The sequence below is a fragment of the Uranotaenia lowii genome, chromosome 3, assembly GCF_029784155.1.
Source record: "Uranotaenia lowii strain MFRU-FL chromosome 3, ASM2978415v1, whole genome shotgun sequence".
In the NCBI taxonomy this organism is placed as follows: domain Eukaryota; kingdom Metazoa; phylum Arthropoda; class Insecta; order Diptera; family Culicidae; genus Uranotaenia; species Uranotaenia lowii.
In genome coordinates this window covers 213,349,718-213,367,144 of record NC_073693.1, presented here as the reverse complement: position 1 = coordinate 213,367,144, position 17,427 = coordinate 213,349,718, and the positions used below count along the sequence as shown (strand labels likewise).

Below are 17,427 nucleotides of genomic sequence, written 5' to 3'. Positions count from 1 at the left end.
TTTCAACGAAAGTTTAAGACTCGATGATAGCATTTAAAAAATCTGATTTTCTTTTGCGCTTAAATGTCAATTTAAGACAAAGATTTCAAGTGGTTATTTATCAAAATCGGTTCGAAATTCAAGAAGTTATGGCTATTTTACCACAACTGAAATTTTTGGAGTTTTTAAAAATTTAACGAACCGCAGTACACTTATCATAGTAAAGGAAGAATGAAACATGATAAATCTCACTCGCTCCAAGTCAAAATTATCTATTAGCTTACCAGAAGGTCACATGCCAAGTTTCAGGAAGATCTGACCATAGCGAGGGGTTGCTTAAGTCTCAAACGTGAATTAAATTTTGAGGTATTTTGCCCGGAAGGAACGAAAAATACTGGTTTTTCATCAATAACTTTTTTCATCACTAGCTGATTGTTTTTTATGGTTGATTTTATTAAAGCCTAAGTTGAGACAAATATTTCACCCGAAGACTGTAACTCGATTGGATTTGAAAAAGAAAAGTTATTGCGGTTCAAAGGCCGCAAATTTTGTCCAACACGCAATGAGTACTTTTTACGCATTGAGTTTTATACGACAATTTTCGACCAAAATACAATCTTTGAACCGCAATAACTTTTCTGTTTCGAATCCAATCGAGTTACAGTCTTCGGGTGAAATATTTGTCTCAACTTAGGCTTTAATAAAATCAACCATAAAAAACAATCAGCTAGTGATGAAAAAAGTTATTGATGAAAAACCAGTATTTTTCGTTCCTTCCGGGCAAAATACCTCAAAATTTAATTCACGTTTGAGACTTAAGCAACCCCTCGCTATGGTCAGATCTTCCTGAAACTTGGCATGTGACCTTCTGGTAAGCTAATAGATAATTTTGACTTGGAGCGAGGGAGATTTATCATGTTTCATTCTTCCTATACTATGATAAGTGTACTGCGGTTCGTTAAATTATTAAAAACTCCAAAAATTTCAGTTGTGGTAAAGTAGCCATAACTTCTTCAATTTTGAACCGATTTTGATAAATAACCACTTGAAATCTTTGTCTTAAATTGACATTCAAGCGCAAAAGAAAATCAGATAATTTAAATCTACCATCAAGTCTAAAACTTTCGTTGAAACAAAATTTTCTCTAAAAAAATGCGTTTTTTATAATTTTTATTTCTCATAAAGTAACTAATATCAGCAATACTGTTGGTCAAACGCAAAAACAGTGTTTAGATGATCGATAGAAAACTTATTCACCTTCAGTATGCAGAAGAGGGATTTCAAATTACTGTTATGTCGTCCGAGATATTTTAATCTAAGTACAAGAACTTTTTTAATTTTTTCGAAATTTCATATTTGGAGCATAACTCAAAAACGGTTCTACTGAGATTTTTTTGAATTTCATTTTCGGATTCAGCGGCCGATTTTACATTAAAAATGTTGGTCAGTTAATCAAGTTCACGGTTTTTTTAAAATTTTGTAAACTAGTGTTATCATTACAGACAACTGATTTTTCCTTCTCCTAAGAAAAGATGAAGTGAAGGTAGATGGTAGCTTCAGGAATCCTTTTGTAACTTTTCAATTTCTATCAAAAAATTTGTTCGTGTTACAAGCAAAACAATAACGATGTTTACAGCAGTACTTTTTTTTCAAGGAAATGTTTTATCTGTGTAAGAAGGTTTTTATTTTTGAATTTTAATGAACAAATATAGTGATTTTCCACCTACGGCTTCAATCAGTGTACACGGAAAAACCCCGTGAAAAGGTAATCGTACCAAATCGACGGCAGTGTGATTCATTTTGTCTGGTTCCAGGTGCAACAAAAATAGTTTGAATGTTTTTATTCCTTTCTATGAATCTGTGCAGTTTTGTTAATTTGTAATCGTATTTTACTTAGTTTTTACTATATACTAACCCCCAATCAATGGCCACTTAGCTTCAATCTTAACCTATAATTCTAGTGAAGTGTTCATCACCTTGTTTACTTTTTACTTGTATAGGTTCCGATTATTGTTCCCATTATTCAACTAGAGTTAACGTGCAGAAACTAACCTGCTGGGCTGTCAATTATGATATGGAATCTGCTATTTGCGTTTTTTTACTTTATTTCGTGTGTCCATTTCATCTGTAGATTAGCGTTGAAAAAATAACCACAAACCAAAAAAAAACTTAAGTTCATTTATAAAAACGGTTTTTGCTTCTCTATATCGTCATGGTCATGGTTTGCATCCCAGCAGCATCTAAAAACGGCAAACTTTCAGCGGAATGGTAGCCATTTTTTCCTTTGGTTTCGAAACGAAACATTTCGTTGCAATCCACCAAAATCACATTGCATTTGTTGTATATAGAAGCTCATCGTTTTTCGATACCGATTAACAATTTCCCCCTTTTCTCTTTCTCTTTATTTACCTGTTTATTTTATTTGTAGACTAAAAGACTTAACCAGATGGCGTTCTATGAAAGTTGTTTGTCTTTATTATTGCACCTTTCGGATACTCTGAACTCTCTGTAAACTACATTATAATAGTGTGTATTTGTATGTTAGTCATCCCGCGCAACTAGAGGACAAGGTTCAATAAATCGTAAAACACCTGCGTTACTTTTGTGTCACAACACCCGCAAATGCTGTTAGTTACAAAAAAAAACTAAAAAATAAAAAAAAACGAAAAAAAATAACAATAACAATGTGCAATAAACAACAGCTTGGAGCCTTTCAGGGAGCAACCTTCTATGCAACTCATCAAACAAGCAATAGTTAAATGTGTGTGAGCGTGTTGTTTTTATATTTATATTTATACACATAAAAGATCTCGTCTTTTCCTATATTCATTTTTCCATAAGTGTACTATTATTTATAATTTCAATCTACATTTACCGCAACTGTTGTAACAAAGTTTTGTTTCAAAATGAAGCAACCGCAATTTTTCGCTAGCATTCAGAGTGTTTTGTTATAATTACATTGTATTTGTTTCTATTCACATTTTTAATTGGTAGTAGGGATTTTCCAACAAATACATGCAAGTTTGTTTCAAAATAATCCTGTAGTTGTGTATGGTATTATAGAGCAACAGCAAATCTTAACAAATTTCGACTCCAATAAAAAAACCAAACCCCATAGCATTATCGAAGATGTATGAGTATGCGGATTAACCTGTTGTTGTTTTGTTTTATACATTCCGTTTGCTTTCACGTCGGCTACTAGGGCATAAGCTGCAAATATTAGTGAAAATGTGATTTGCCACCAAAATGTGTTCTTTGCGATGAATGTCACCGGTTCACCTCTACTGCCTTTATCTCAGTAGGCTACTTTGAAAGTTTTTTTTTTTAATTTAGTAACCTGTCACGAGCCTATGTGGTTTATCTATAGGTGGGGACAAGACTGCCCTTGCACGAGTGTGAGAATCAGTTTTTTCAATGTTTTGATTGCTACGTCACAAACGTTCATGAGCGTCTCGACGTTGAAGTCGCCATTCATCGACGACATGCAACGTTTCATGTTATTCGAAAAGTCACAATCAAAGTACCCTTTTATTTACGCCTAGTACGGCAACGCTATGAGTTCTAAATAATAAACAACTTTATTTGCGTCCCAAACATTTCTCCTTATATGTTTCTATGGCTACATTTGGACGCCTAGTACTTGATTCCGTGATGGCGTCGCGTTACGTCACAATCGTTCATAAACAACTGTATGGATACAACGAACTAATACTAAAGTTTTTGATTGTCCCCACCTATAGATAAACCACATAGGTCACGAGCTACCCTTGTACAAAGTTTTTAGAAACACAAGGTTCTCCGAATTCTGTTCAGTTGTTTGTTGGTATACAAACTCCGTGAGTTTCGCAGTTGCCAAATCAAAATGGCCAACACCTCCTTAATAAACACACCTTGCCCTTGTACAACTTCTTTGAACCTATGACTTAAGTGATCTTATCGAGTAATTCTTGACAAAAACCCTTTGAAGGTTGATGATGATGCAATTCTCCCACAAAAATCTAAAGAATGCATCGTGGGCTCGAAATATTTTCTCCACAGATGCCATTGCTGTTGAAGGCGCAAAAATTCCATTCGTACTAGTGCTTCTTGTTCTGTGCCATCAGGATGAGTCGATTTGCGGTCATTTTTGAATTTCTCAAACCCTGGGGTCTGAAAAGCTTAATTATGGTTCAAAACTCATCCATGATTTTTTTTGCAAAATTTTCAAGTAACGTTTACATGAGTGAATTTGAATTTTTAGATTTGTATGGAAAAATTGAATATTTTGGACTGAAAAATCAACCCCATTTTTGTTTCTTCGGTGGAACCGAGCATGGTTTTGTGCCAATTTATAAATTCTTTAAAGTAATTTTTTCGCTGAACAACTTTGTCGAAGACTTAAACTTCGTATCTTATTAGGCAAAAAAGCTATGAGCTGTTTAACAGGCGTATATTTTTTGGCATTGAAAAACAAAAAATTCAATTGACATCACTTTTATGTGCCTAGCGAGGTATTGCATGAGTACTTTTTATGAAATACTTCGCGAATCACCAACAGTAATGTCAATTGTATTTTTTGTTTTTCAATGCCAAAAGTTATACTCCTGTTAAACAGCTCATAACTTGTTTGCCTAATATTTAAGATTCGAAGATTAGGTCTTCGACAAAGTTGTTCAGCGGAGAATTTCCTTTATGGAATTCATAAATTGGTACGAAAAATAATAAGCAGGCTCGGTTCCACAGAAAAAAAAAACAAAAATAGGGTTGATTTTTCAGTACAAAATATTCAATTTTTCCACCTAAAAGTTCAAATTTACTCATGTAAACGTTACTTGAAAATTCTCAAATCGACTCAGTCTCCTGTGCCATAGTATATTTTGATGGTTAATTCTATGTGCGCTTTGCATTTTGAGACACGGTAAGCCACTGTGATCTATGTTGCCATTTTGTATTTAGGAGAAAATGTATGGCTGTTCCCAAAAGCTTCCTGGCTAATCTAAATTCTTCTATGGAGGACATGGTATCGCTACGGTTTGTTGTAATAACTCCCTTTGAGCTCTGCTCCGCTGAGGACCGACACATAACCCAATGGTTGGCATCATCAGCACAAATCTCGCATCGAGAGAATAACGCATTGCGCAGTTCGTCATCTTGTGTTAATTCGTCAAGGTTTTCTATCTCTCTTGGCTCACTCCCGAAATTTCTTCTCTCAAGTGACTTTTAAACTTTGCCATGATGGCTCTTTCGCCTTCACTTCTGACCCCATTCATACAAAATTTGTATTGCTTCACTTGTTCATGCTAGGTGTCCTCTGCCACTAGCATCTACTGCCAAGATTGTCCTGACTCTTGCGAGGCCCAGTCTCAGAGATTCCGCTTTTGACCATTAGTAGGAAATGCCGTATTTGATACTCCTGATCCCTATAGAGTTGTTTTTGACATTTCTCACGCACATTAGCTGGCATCCCACTGGCGTGTACGGACGAGATCGTGACAATTAACCTCCAAGAATTTCAGTGCAAAAATCGAGCAGTCGGACGACGAACACGTTCGTTTTTTAGGTTAATGTTCCCAAAATGAAAAAGTGTCAGTGCAAAGCTTTGAATTATGACACGAATACTTCTAGCGGCAAATAGGACTATTGCATCAGAATATCTCTTACAGAAAAAACACTCAATCAAACTTCTGTCACTTCTGGGCTTCTCATATTGGCCACTTAGACCTGTTGACACGGCGTACCTGTGAATTTGATTGTTGACCAGGAAAAAAAGGTAGGAGTACTTAAGTTAATCACAGTCCACTAAGAAGCCCTTGTAAAAGTTTCATTGAGTTTTATTTACTTTAAGGAGAAATTCTAATCCAACAGGGATAAGAGATTTTAAACATTTGGTCCTTCGAGCCGGATGATGCCCGATGTTTTTAGTACAAATAGTTGTCGTTAAAGCTAGCATAAACTTGCCAAAATGCCGGGTTTTACCCGAATTTGACCGGATATATGATGAAAAATTTGGGAAAGTTTCGATCTAACTCTTAAGACAAATTCTGATCCAACAGAGATCCGAGATTTTAAACATTTGGTCCTTCGAACCGATGTTTTTAGCACAATTAGTTGTCTTGTCGTTAAAGCTAGCACAAGCTTACCAAATTGTTCGAACTTGCCCGGATATTTGATAAAAAAAAAATTGGTAAAGGTTCGGTCCGACCCGGTTACTCGGATTTAGTTGAAAAAGCCTGGTTTTTGTCCGTATTTTCCAAGTAACCATAAACACTAAAAATAAGCACCAATTCTGCTCTAACGTCAGCTATAGAGCACGATTCTGGGCATTATATTAGCTCTGTGAGCCATCATCTTTCTCCTTTTCCTCTATCGCCAACTTCAGACTAGTAAGGAAGACCCCGAGACGTGTGCCGGTTAGGTAACGCTTTCATAGTAACTCACACCCGTCACAGCATCCACTACCCCGGGGACCTCGAAACGTGTGCCGGTTAGGTAACGCTTTCAAAGTAAGTCGCGCTTGTCACAGCATCCACTCCCGCAGGATTTCTAAACACCAAAGCATGGCCGATTGAGGAACTACCAAAAGGACCCGAATAGAACTGCGTCAGGTGGAAATTGACCTCTCCATACTTGCGATTTACCCAGTCTGAAAATCGCGGTATTAGCCTATGCGTTCATCTTGCGTTGTTCGATGCGTCCCATTGCTCCTGCCACTTGAGCATTGACGCTACTTGTTGAATTTAACGCACTCCTCTAACAGCACTTGCTTTGTAACACTCCGTATCCTCCGCCAGAGTTATGTCGATGGGAATCATGCCCGCGATGACAAAAGCTCCTCCGTATCGTAGTTTCGACAGTGCTACACTCGCAAGGAGACGTCCTCCTTGCTACTCCTTGGACCATGGCAGTTTGGCATAATCCAGGCCAATGAATCTATGAGTTTCGATGCACTTTCACAACAGTATTTGACAAGCGCACCAAAACTTAAGCGATTGTCGACCATTACTCCAAGGTTTTTCCGCTGCTGTTTCGAAGATGTTGTGTGCCCTCCAACAGTAATCTCCATTTGCGGCACAATTCTTTCATTGATCACGAGCAGAACTTCGGTTCTATGGTGTGCTATCTGAAGCTTAATTCTCTCCATCCAAATGTCATAACACTTTCTACGGACACCGTTGCAAGGTCTTCTACCTCTTCGATTGTTTCGCCGGTGATCATGAGCACGATATCGTCAGCAAATCCGACTAACTGCACGCCTGCTGGTAGTTTCAGCGTTAACACCTCATTATACATGGCATTCCAAAGCACAGGTCCGAGTATGAAACCCTGTGGAACACCCGCTGTTAGCGCAGTAGATCGTAACCCAGTTTCGGTTTCGTACGTCAGGACTCGATTTTCGAAGAAGCTTCCGATTATCCTGCAGAGGGTATTGGGAACATGCATCCTATGAAGTGCTTTGGCAGTCGCTTCCCAGCTGGCATTGTTGAAGGCATTTTCAACGGCGATTGTCACAATGGCGCAGTGACGAACACCTGTCCGCTTCTTTTTATATGCGCGCTTTGCGTACTCTGCCACCATTCGGATGACGTCCACCGTAGATCTCCCCTTCCGAAAACCGAACTGCCTGTCCGACAGTACACTTTCGCCTTCTGTGTTGTCTGTTAAATATTATCCTCTCCAGTAGCTTACCAAAAGGGTGTCCAGCAGACAAATGGGTCTGTATGATGATGGATGCCCTGGGGGTTTCCCAGGTTTCGGTAGTAGCACCAGCTTCGCCGTTTTCCACGAATTGGGAAAAGATCCCTCGTCGAGAGACCTTTGTAGCACCACTCTTAAAACCTCTGTACCGCCACCTTCTGCACTGCATTCGGGATTCCGTCCGGACCATGATGCCTCTAGTATGGTGATCTCATATGCCAAATCGCCATTCCGCCATATTGAAAAAAGTTTTGACAGCTGGCTGTAGTGTTTACGAAAAAAGGGGTCCAGGGATGCCAGGTGTTAGAGATAAAAAATCAGATGGCAAATAAGTGTGTATGTGCACAAGCCAATCGTAAACGAAAAATCAAAAGATTCAAAACCGTACTGGGGTTTAGTTTATTTTATTATATTTAAATTGAGTTTTCGGAAAAAAGCAATGATATGAGTATATTCAATGAATTAATCTGTATTCTAAACACTTTTTTATAATAAAATTACAATACAGTTCGGTCTATCCCTATGTTCCGAAAAAGAAAACTTTTCATTGACCGTTATGATAGAACGGATCTTAAAGGGTGGAACAAACAACCAAAACCCTAAACCGGATGTTGCTTGTTCCTTATTCTTGTTACCTTATCCAAAGAGCTATTTTGTTTCCCTCCAATCGAAAAGTGTTGGATGAAAATAAAAGTAAATCGGTTCTGCTAAAGGAATACTATAAATTCTGCTATTGATAATTTTCATGATTAAATGATAAACGATTTTATGGTTCGAATTCCTTCAGGGGCTCAATCCATTCCGGACAATCAACAGTCTGCAGTGGATCGAACTGATTCCCCAACCCACTCATCGAACTTATCGTCATGCTGCTCAGGCGCCTAACGTTGCGCCTATTTTCCTATTTAAGCTCATCGGTCCCATCATTCAAAAGTGCCAAAAACTTCATCTGATTTTCCCAAATGCTACCCATCAGATCCGGATTACTCGATTGGATCTTCTGGAGCAGCGATGGCAACAGACGGGGGTCCTCCTGAAGTAGCTTTTTCATCTCGATGAAGATCGGATGTTCCTGCAGGAGGGCGCTTCTCGGACGATGGAATGTAACGCCTCGCCATGTTACCATCCGATTCGATGACTTTCTGCTGCTTCTAGATAGCTCTTGAAAGAAAAAAGTGTTGAATAAGCATAAATAAGTAATGCAAAATTAATGTTACTCACCGCTACCGACAAAGCTGGCACCGTTGTTTATAGGTCCAACTTCTTCCAGCTTTGCTTACCAGCCCGGAGCTCAGCCGGAAGATTTTGTTTCGATTCTATGAATTATATTTGCAAAAATCAAGGCGAAATCTTTGTCTAAGCAATATCTTGGTGATTGGCAAAACTTCGTGTTTTACAAAAAATCAGAGCACCTGGCATCCCAGCCAGCCAGCAGCCAGCCGAACAGCCAGCTGTCAAATTTCGGCTCCTCCTCCGCATCCAACCCTCGTCTACTTTTTGCCAAAGAGAGACCACCATATCTAGAGGCATCACCCAAGCAACCAAAAGTTCGGATAACATTCCTCTATCAGGTTTAATCAGCTTAATCGAGTATGCTAATATAACTTCTTTTCAGCTCAATTTTTAAGTAGTTAAACGAACTTTAAAGTTGACAAAAAGTTCGCATAAATCGTCAAACAACTTTTAACCAGCTTCAAAATCCACTTTATAAGCAGCATAAAAGATCGAAAAAATTACTCTTCCGCTCCTTCAATTGCCTTCTCAAGTCTGCTATTTTGATTCATATTAATCAACCGTATTTGTTACTAACTCACATTACATTTAAAAAACATGTTCTTACCAAGCCTCGAACCCGAGCTCACCGCTTGAAAGCTGAGATCCATACTTATTGCCCTATATGAACATCATGAGTAGGCAACGATTTTACTCGATGTGATGATTTTCTTTAAAACGACTTTCAGGTTCATTATTTCTACTTAATTCCCACTTTCAAGCTGTTAAAAAGTTCTTCTGGAACTTAATGTGTACTTCATATAGTTGTTTCCCAAGTAACGATGTGTTTATTTATGCAAACACGTGTTGAAGTTCGAAAAAAGTAAGTTTAAGCCTTTAAATCTACTTCAAAGTTTCTATAAAACGAAGTTGCCTTTGAACGCCCGTTGGAACTAATTAAAAACTTTCAAGTTTACAAAATAGTACAACAGAGACTTTTTACGAACTATTGAGCTGTACAAAAAGACTTGCAACCCTTTGATAGCTACTTGATTTTGAAAAAAATGAGAAGTACGTAACAAGTAGATTGTTTTTCTACATACAAACTTTAAAGTTCCCAAAAAGTAGAAACAGAAACCAAAACAGTACTTTAAAGCTTTTTTTGAGTATTGGCTGAACTTGATAAAGAATGAAGTTCCATGGACCTCGAAAAAGCATTTTGAACAGCAAAAAAGTTCCACAGAACTTTTGTACAGCTATTTATGAACTTATTAGTTCGTTCCTTAAGTGATATTCGAACTTTTGGTTGCTTGGGCATGGTCCGGACCAGGGGCCTTATTCACCGCAAGTTTCTTAGCGATAACCACAAGTTCGTTACTGGCTCGATGTCGTGGGTACACGCGTCGTACGGGGTAAGTGGCCACTGCGTCGGGCCATGCAGCGGGAAAAGATGTGCAACGATCTCTCTCAGTTTTTCCGGACACTTTTCACAGTACAGAAACTGGTATAACCCCAACTTTTTAAACCAACTTTTATTCAACCACGGAAAAAAGTGCATTGAAACCGGGTTTTGAATGTATATTATACGATGCTTCAATAAATACGTCACGAAACACGTCTATCTCAATACAAACAAACTCTTTGTGGTTTTTTTTAAAAATAAAGGTTTGTTAACATCTGCAGCCTGCCGGATTGAAAGATGAGGTTATAAATTACATGTTTATTACTTGAAGGTTTGAGATTGTTTGACAATTATTTACCTTAGCCTCCTAAGTTTTCTAAAACTTATTAAGGCATACCTGGTCCATACACATCTAAGATCGGTATTTAATAAATCCATTGAAATAACCTTGTTGTACATGGCACGAATCATTAATTGGCTTTCTGGTGAGAAAAAAACACACGCAAAGAACACATTTTGAGCAAACACTTACTTACTATACAGCACCAATCGATTAGTTTCTTAAAAAACACCGAATAAGACTCCGCTCATTGCAAATCGTGAGACCGCAAATTTTATAATTCTGTAACTCTTTCAAGTGTTTGTTAATTGTTTATAGGTAGGTATGAATGAGTTATGGGAAAGAGAAGGAGAGGGAGTGCAAGATACCATGTTGAATAGCTTAATCATAACAATAAAACCAACTGTCAGAGGAAAACGGAAATGCTGGACATTTAGTTTAGTTTTTGGGCGGAATCACCTTGCCGAACACACGTTTATGCAAATATGCAAATGTACTAACATTAGTTTCAATGTTCTAGTTTAGAGATGGAAATGGAAAAGGCTGATTCACTACCTTGTTAGGTTCATAGAACTCGCAAACGCTTATTGAAGAACCCAAAAAAAAGCTGCAGGCTAATGCTGAAAAATTAAAACCGAAATTGACTATGCGCTTTTCACCGAACTGTATGCATTTGCATTTTTAACGAAGGTTTTCATTCGTGTTACAATTTGTGTTTTTTCTTCTCCTCAGTCGATTGAAGTGCAATTAATTACATTTATTTACATTAGCGGTTGACGAGTTTCGCATATGGTAGGCGCATTCCATTGTGAGCAATTGTTGAGCTACTTTTATATTTGAATTCTAAATAATAATAAAAAAAACAAAACAAAAAATCCTTATTGTTTAACACCCATATTATGCTCGATTTGCATGAACTGCTTATACACTTAGGTTTATAATAAATATTTATAAATAGATAATTGAGCAACCGTTTTGTGTATATAAGAGAATTATTATTTAGTCGATTAATCCAACTTTGTATGTACTTTGTATCACATGAAAACTGATTAAATAGAAGCCAAATAAACCAGAATTCATCCTACTCAACTTTGGGCGTTTTTAAACATAAGAAACAATCCGTTTGCATCACTAATATCTGAATTCGCTGTAATTTCTTTGTCTTCCTGCCAAAGCCTACTCCAATCCACTCCACAAACCTACCCACCAACAACAAAAAAAAAACCACCCACCTGAACACACGCAAAAATTCTTTGGTTTGATAGATTCCTCGGTGAAAAGGTTCCACCCTCCTCTTCTTTCCATGTTTGTGTAATATTAATATTAATGCTATTTTCGACATAAATTTGCGTCACGCGGATATCACATCCTGTTCTAGCTTTTGCTCTTTTTGCCGGCACTCAGGTTAAGGAGAAAAAAGGGTGCGGAGACTGAAACATTCTGTATTACGATGTCTGTCTCAGCCAATTTGATGATGTCCTTAATTCGATCGATTTGTAATAATTATTAGGTCTATGCTAGGGTATTCAAAATAAATTAACATACTTTAGTTGATTTTTAGTTCATAGGTTTGAAGTAAGTCGTTGAATTTGGTGCACTGTGAACCTTACAAAAGATCTGTTAGTGATTTCCTATAGTTTTGGTTTTCAATAATGATTCAGGAAGCGTTTATAAACTTGGAAGATTTTTTAAAATCATCTTTAAAGCAGTCCAAAAACTAGAACTGGATGTGACGATTGACGAATGCTTGTTGCGTGCTTCCTCGGTAGCTCTCGAATTTGATTGCTTTTGTGGTTTTCATATTGAGAAACAGGTTTCTTTCGTGAATGTTCCGTACTTTATATCAGTGTTTTATAGTTGCACCTTAAAACTCACGTCGTCGCCACAAACTCATTCCCTGGGCTGTTGTAATCCTAAATAAAACTAAAGGCAAAGATAATAAACACATGCGCCTGTTATTCCTTATTGTCGAACGCTTTTCTGCCTCTTTACTCATTCGTAAGTAATGGTTTTATAGTATCAAAATTGTATGATGATAACAAATAGTGTTGTTTATATTTACTTCTTCCCAAAGTCGCTGCTTCGTCATTTCCATTTTTGCAGGTGCATAATAAATTCCAAAAAAAACCCAAAACAATCGCGAAACTTTTTCGTTTGCGCACATTGAACATCTAACAAATTATATACACACACCCGCGTTATCAATCGATAGACCTAAAACCAGTATCGGAACAGTTCTAACACATGCACTGTAAAAATAAACGTTTTATATAGCCGCTGCCGCATATCATCTTTAACTTCAGTGCGTCAAAACTAGTCTCCTGCATCCCCTACGTTTGTTTCTTACAATATCACAGTTTGTTGCAACCACCCAATCAAAAAAAAAAAAAAAACAAAATGGCCTTTCTTGTGTAACTATTTAGTGCGTTGTTGTTCCATCGGTGCAACTGTAGAAGAAAAAAAACCAACGGTTGAATACTAAAACAATCCCATATGTCCGAGAAAGGTCCTTCACAATTTGCGTTTTTTTTGTAATAATGTTGTTTTATTGGTGGTGTTTGGTGTTACGGTAGAAATTCGATCATCAATGCATTTTTATCGCTCGTGGTGACAGGTTGGTATAATTTGTTTTTACTATTTACACTAAATAACCTTACTTTCGGAAAATAAAACCATGTTTTTATTTTGATCCAAATATTCTGCGCAGTTATGTAATGTGAATGAATTATTTTTCTAGTGTCTGAAGCGATTATGGAATGCGTTTTTATAGTAGTTGGTACAATTTTATTGTTTCAAGTTGATTCAAAGAGAAAGAGAAAATTAACTTCAGTTGGTTCGAGTGCTTACTTTAGTCCCGCTTTGCGCTTGACGATTATTTCTACTTTGAAGGTTTACTTCGCTACTTACTGTGGCTTACTTATCGTAGGTTGTCGAGGTTTGCGAATTCGATTTTGTTTAGTTTGTTTTGACACTTTCTGTTACGTGATGTTTAGACTAACACGTTAGAAAACAATGATAACCTAAGGTCGCAATGGTGTAATGCAAATAAACTTTCTTCATTTCCTTCCAACCCAGCAACGTTCTCTTTTCTTAGAATGTAACAATCCAATGAATAATACCTATAAATCACAAGAAACTTGAGTGTAACAACTCTCTTTCTATTTTTTTAAGTAAAAGATTTGCATATTTATAGGACAGTCAATCGATTCCAGTTTTCAAATTTGCGGTTAAATGACGGAAAAAGGAGTCGTCCATTAAAAGAATTCACAGTCCACAATTTTATTACAAACGATTTAATTTTTGACCGACTTTTCGGTACCCTTAAAACAAGATCTCCAGGGATTAAAATATTCGTTGCACTTTGTTTTCCAAAAGCGTATTATCTGGATAACTTGAATGAATTTATTTTCACAAAATGCAATAAAATACTAAACTGTACTTTCAGGAACTAAAACTATGTTTTACTGTAATTCACAAAATTGTGGACTAGTTTGCCGAAATTATTCAATCAAATTAACTATTTTGATGATATTTTGTGCAATAAATCTTTCGATATCAAAATAAGGACGATGGTATATCAAAAAGCAGAAAAGGGGTTGTCCGTACAAACGAATTCCAATTTTTTAAAGTATTCAAAAGAATGGGCATACATTTAAAAGAATAACTATTATGATTTTTAAAACACATACAGTACCGTTCATGATTGTAGTGAAATGGGAAGCAAGCACACTTTCACTTCGACTTTGAACTTCCATTCCGATGATATTTTTGATAAAATTTTCTGCGTAGGATATATCAACTATCACATTTTTTTTTTACTTTGAGCTCTCTAACGCTTGTGTGGCCTAAGATACAGTAATTCCACGAAAATCGGACTTTTTGGACTATAGCCATTTGAATTACAATATTTAAAAAACGACACAACGCCTATTATTGTAATTTTGCAGTGTGGTTGTTCCCGGAACCATTTTTGTAGGTATATTTCTCAGTAACTTTGTTATACGTTTCATATACATTATAGAATGATCGTATGAAACTCGAAAAAACAGCATTTACCTACCAAAGTGGAGTAATATACATACAAATTTTCAACTTCTGGCTAAAACGATAAGAGTATGTATACGATTTCAACACCATATTCATACATACTGAAAGAATGCAAGAGAGCACAATTTTTTTCCTCTAAACGCATGCGAACCGTTGCCAGCGACAATATTTACTGCCTCTGTCTGTTGTTGGGAATTTCTTGCAAATACACTATCTGATTTTCTCTCCTAGGTGTGTATATATTCAGGAGGTGTTACTGAATATCGAATTCCCGATTCAGCCATTTTGGCTATGTAGGCTATGCAACTATACGGAACTCATGAAGTTTGTTTACCAACAAACCACCGAAAAGCTGAGCAAAAAAAAATCATTGAGAGCCCCGCTCACTCCTCGCCTACTTACTGTGAACGTCGGAGAACCTAGTGTATCAAAAGACCTTGGTTCTCTCTTTTGACCCATGCTGGGAGAAAAAAAAGGAACGAAATCGTCTTCAAAATCTGCAAACATGGCGGACTTTTAATCATATCCGATTTAAACCATTTAATCTGACTTCAAGTATTGATTGTTACGACCTTTTACTTGCGTTAGTTTGAATTACGATTCGCAGTAACGTTTTTAATGACTTGGGTTATCTTTTCTAATGCGATTTCATGTTTGCTGGGTTGAAATTTTGAAATATAAAACTAGGTAGCATGCCTGAAGTTTTTAAAAAGTTCTTTTGATAGGATCCAAAGCCTACACGCAGCGAAAATAAACTAGGACAAAGTTATTTTCTTTTGTTTAGTTGTTTGACGGAGAAAAATCACTTCGATTCAGGAAGGAATAAAAAATCCTTCTAAATCAAAGCAATCGAAAAATGGAATCTTTCGATTGCTTTTATTCAGTAGAATTATTCAACCAAGCAGGCTCTAAACGTATAAAGGCAAGGAAAATTTAAAGAAGTTATTCTAGAAGAATTCTTGCTCTTCAAGATCGAAAAAAGTTGAATTTTCGAGTAATTTTTGTTTGAAATAGACCTTCGAAGTTCGTAAAAATGGTGGATTTTCCCTACTCAAATTTGCAAAATTTTAAAATTAGTTCAAAGTCTTCCATGAAAATGATCAAGTCAGTGCAGTTTAAGATCCTTATTACAAAAAAGTTATCGAAAAACAATCTTTTATACAAAATCACAGTTATTTATTATTTATTGGCATTTTAGTAAATCGAGTTAACAATCATCAATTGATGTAAATCGTTCTACATAAGGATTGAATATGGTAAACCGGTTGGATAGAAATCATGACAATCAGTTGAACACACAATAACTACCAGCTAGATCTTTTTAAAGTGGATTTTTTCTTCGTTTTTTTAACGTTTTAGTTTCAAGATGACATTGCGTTCATTAATAAAATGAGAAAAAAACATAATGCAATCTTCGAAGGACCAAAAAATTTCATAACATAGTGCAATAGAGGTCTTACAACACAATCAAAATGAAATTGGAATTCATTTTCGTTTTAAAACGTTTTTTTCTTTGAAATTTTTGCCATTCGCTTATAAATTTTCGATACATTCGTTTTTGTCACATCACAAAAAAATCCAATATGGCTCTCGACTCTACCTTATTTAAATATTTCTTGTATTACAGGGAAAAAATCCGTTGTTTCTTATCTCTTTTCCATTACTTCAAAGATTTTTTCACCTTTTAAATTAAAGAAAATTCGTTGATTCAAAGTATTTTTTTTGTCTAAAGGATAAATCCTTTGTTTCAATTTTTTTTTGCTTTAGAATAAGACTCATCAAACGTTGTTTGAAATAAAAAAGAGTTTATTTCAATTGTATATGTTTTTGAATCAAACCCAATTTTTTTGTTAAAACACCAAGTTTTCTCTGAGTGTATAGAATTTTGGACCGATGTTTCCATATGAAAGCCGTATTTTAGTTCAACAACCAGTACATTCATTTCAATCCAAAACTCAAAACAATATCGTGTGATTCTGATTTCAAAACACAAATGAATCATCTATTCTATTTTTTTTTTCTGTTCGTTATTGCTTGCGTCAGATATTTTTTGTTTGATTTCTAGATGGAAAAAATATTGTTCCCATGAACACCCCAAAATTTTATTTCTAAATCGTATTTTTTGTTCCAACCCTGAATATCTCGTGTAACTTTTTATTTCATCGATTGGACATTTCAAAAACCTCAAAAGGGCTAGTTATTTTTTTATTTCAACAATCATTCTGCAAAATTCCAATACTAGGCTTTGTGTAGTTTCTGAGATATATATTGCAGTTTGAATGGAAAAAGTCGTATTTTCGTAGAATAACTGTATCTCAGGCCACACGAACGTTAGAGAACTTAAAGTTTGTGAAATAATAGTGTAATAGTTGATGTAAAGTCTGCTTCATTTAATATTGGAACAAATTCTTTTGCTCATTGTGGCGCTCCTAGTGGACGGATTTGGAAACTTTTTTCACCCACGTGTCGGGAAATTCATTACCTTTCACCATGTATTTATGTCATTACACCAAACGATAGAATTTTGTAAACGACCTCCATGGAAGCCGAACGGAGAGATCAAATTGTGCACAGTTTTCTTGAAAATCCATTGTTGTCGGCATCGAAGCTAGCTAAACAGCTTAAAATGCCCAGAAATACCGTATGGCGTGTTATCAAGCAGTACAAGGAAACATTGACGACGGCTCGGAAGCCGCATTCGAAGCGTCGGAGTGGAATTGTCGACCGGAAACTGCGTGGGAAAGTCATCAAGGCCGTCAAGAGGAATCCCAAT

General features: G+C 36.3%; 1 protein-coding gene across 5 annotated transcripts in view; it reads left to right on the top strand.

Moving 5' to 3' along the window:
- LOC129752051 (E3 ubiquitin-protein ligase RNF38) overlaps positions 1-17,427 on the top strand; it is a 91,383-nt gene that overhangs the window by 26,145 nt on the left and 47,811 nt on the right. For 3 of the 5 annotated variants that reach the window (XM_055747845.1, XM_055747844.1, XM_055747841.1), the window contains exon 2: positions 2,408-2,740. The exons of 1 other annotated variant lie outside the window; for it this stretch is intronic. The gene's annotated coding sequence lies outside the window, so the exon portion shown is untranslated. Of the gene's footprint in view, positions 1-2,407; positions 2,741-13,180; positions 13,222-17,427 lie in introns of all 5 variants that reach the window. One more of the 5 variants, XM_055747842.1, reaches the window with a different exon arrangement.